Source organism: Triticum dicoccoides, chromosome 3B (genome assembly GCF_002162155.2).
Source record: "Triticum dicoccoides isolate Atlit2015 ecotype Zavitan chromosome 3B, WEW_v2.0, whole genome shotgun sequence".
NCBI classification, from domain to species: Eukaryota; Viridiplantae; Streptophyta; class Magnoliopsida; order Poales; family Poaceae; genus Triticum; species Triticum dicoccoides.
Genome location: NC_041385.1, coordinates 93,788,789 through 93,791,651, shown reverse-complemented (window position 1 = coordinate 93,791,651; position 2,863 = coordinate 93,788,789). Strand labels below are relative to the sequence as shown.

Genomic DNA, 2,863 nt, shown 5'->3' with positions numbered 1-2,863 from the left:
CACACATGCATATTTTATCAATGACACACATGCATGAAAGGTTCAAGTTGCTAACCGCGATCGAGGAGGAAAAAATAAATGAGGAACCTCAAGTGTGGCTCCAACACTTCATATCATGTTTGTTTCACCCTCTTAGGGCATTTCATCAAACACCTTGTGTGCATAAGAGGAACCAAAAGCAAACCTACACCCCCTTGTGAAGCTTGTGAAGAGAAGTGGCACCAAATGGCTAAGTGAGTGTGCTGAACTGGTATATATAGGGGAGGAGCTTTAGTCGCGGTTGGCCTGGCCAACCGCGACTAAAGGCCTTTGCGCACCTTTAGTCGCGGTTGGCCTGGCCAACCGCGACTAAAGCCCCTCACGTGCACCAGCTGGCCACCGAGCGCCCTGGGCCCAGGCCTTTGGTCGCGGTTCGTCTGCCGAACCGCGACTAAAGACTTCATTAGTCGCGGTTCCTACAGTTTCGCGACTAATGGGGCTGGACGGAAGCCTCTTTTTCTACCAGTGCACACGGAGGAAACCAAAAAGAACATATTTTTTTGCATTGCAACTTACAAGCTAATAAATGTGTAGCATTCGGAAATTATTTTGTCTTGCAATGCTTCATACCGATCCAGAAGCAATTCTCTTTTTATGCCAACTGAACAACAACTCTGATATAGTAATTTAAAGTATGATGTGAAATAACCTCATATATGTACATTCAAGATTAACAGCAACCACACTCACGCATATGACCCTATTTTTAGACTAGTGTAATAGTAGCAGCTACTGTGACCGTCCTATTTTGGCATCATGCAACAGAATATGATCCTTCTTCTACTCTACTACTAGTACCGTCCAGTATCCCATCTTGGCATCATGCCATGTATATAACTTAATTAACTGAGACAATCATAGAACGAACGTCATTAACATCAATAGTGCCCAGCCTGATTACCTTCAGACTAGCCGATACTTCCGTTGCTTCTTCAGGTGCTAGATATGACCAGCCGTCTTTAACCTCCTCGTAGTATGAGCTGTCGAGAACAACTGCATCAAGGAGTTATAATTATTTTCAGTCATGTCTTATTCCATTAGAAGTGTTCAGTACAGAAAAATTCATATGTTCAGTGTGTAGGGTGGTCAGGCCATCTGTTGCGGCGGCCAACAGCAGTAGGCGCAGGTCAGGCATAGGGAGCACTGCACACTGCCAAGCCGGCTGCCAACGAGCATGAGCATGTCGGCATGCTGCGATAGACTAGGCAAGACCAGGGGCATTGAGCCAGGCCAGGCGCAGCTTTGACCTTGAGCCTGAGCAAAGTTCTTTCTCCCACAATATTGTTTATGCCCAAATACTAATTACTTCTTATTTGTTAAATCTTGTATATGCGTGAGCAAATTCATCCATAACAGCATCAAGGTATGTACAAATCAGTTGCAGAACGAACAAAATAACTATCATTTATTTGTTTGACTAGACTATGGTACTCCTACGTGAATTTGTGGTGCTTCTATGACATTTAAATTGTGAGATCTTTGCAAAATGAAATAAAACTGAGTGGCAGCCCCTGAGTTGCAATCCTAGATTCGCCACTGGGGGGATGGATCAAACTACATCCAATTAGTAATCTAGATAAATCAATATCAATACAGAAGCTACAGATCAAGTAATTCCATGAGAAGGGTAGAGCAGCAATTAGCAAACAACTAGCAATCCAGGGGACGACAGAGGCTGCACACAGGCACATAGTACACAAGAAGAGAGGGGATTGACGAAATCGATTTGGCAGCTCACCTACAGTACGGAAGAAGGCGGGACCTCAGATGGCTGCGCGGGATGGCGGGGATGAAGAAGCCATGGCTGCGTGGTGAGAGGATGAGGTGAATCTCTTCGTCTCGGCAGCCGGAGGACGAAGCGACGACGGAATAGATCGAGCCGCCGCCACCCCTTTTGTGTGTATATATATGCAAAGCCTACCCTAATCTCTCCTTTCCTTCAGCCAGCAAACTTCCCGCAATCTTCTCCATTTTCTAGCGATCTTCTCGCTCCTTCCCGTCCATGCTTGCAACCTCTCCCGCTCCATCTCCGGTCCGCCTTGCTCTTCCTTGCGCCGCCTCCTCGCCGCTTTTCTCCGCTCTATCACGCCTAGGCGCACGCCTGGATCCGCCTAAGCGATGGGCCTGCCTAGAGCACCGATTAGGCCCAAGGCTACGCGATGGGCTGTCGCTGAGCGCTGAGGCGCGCCGAGGCGTACGCTTAATAACGCTTTTTCCAACCCTGGTTTTACCTTAATGAATCTTTAGTAGTTGCGGATGCTTGCTAGAGTTCTAATTATAAGTGCATATGATCCAAGTAGAGAAAGTATGTTAGCTTATGCCTCTCCCTCAAATAGAATTGCAATAGTGATTATGGTCTAGTAACATAGTCAGTTGCCTAGGGACAATTTCACAACTCCTACCACCACTTTTCCACACTCGCTATATTTACTTTAGATGTTTCTTTATCTAAGCAGCCCATAGTCTTTATTTACTCGCTCTTTATTATCTTGCAAACCTATCCCGTCACACCTACAAAGTACTTCTAGTTTCATACTTGTTCTAGGTTAAGTAAACATTAAGCATGCATAGAGTTGTATAGGTGGTCGATAGAACTCTAGGGAATATTTGTTCTACCTTTAGCTCCTCGTTGGGTTCGACACTCTTACTTATCGAAAACTGTTGTGATCCTCTATACTTGTGGGTTATCAGTGTTCCAGGTGGCATGAGTTGTGAAACTATTCCACATTGTTTTAAATGAAGGCCAAACTCGTAACTAAAATATTCGCCTTCGCGATCAGATCGTAGAAACTTTATTTTCTTGGGACGATGATTCTCCACTTCA

General features: G+C 45.3%; 1 long non-coding RNA gene across 1 annotated transcript in view; it reads right to left on the bottom strand.

The window, feature by feature from the left end:
* Positions 1 to 2,122, bottom strand: part of LOC119280899 — an 11,672-nt gene extending 9,550 nt beyond the window's left edge. Inside the window, exons 1-2 of the long non-coding RNA XR_005138206.1 lie at positions 1,778 to 2,122; positions 941 to 1,032 (exon numbers count right to left, since the gene is read on the bottom strand). This is a non-coding gene — a long non-coding RNA (uncharacterized LOC119280899). The remainder of the gene's footprint in view (positions 1 to 940; positions 1,033 to 1,777) is intronic.
* Between the last annotated feature and the right edge of the window lie 741 nt (positions 2,123 to 2,863).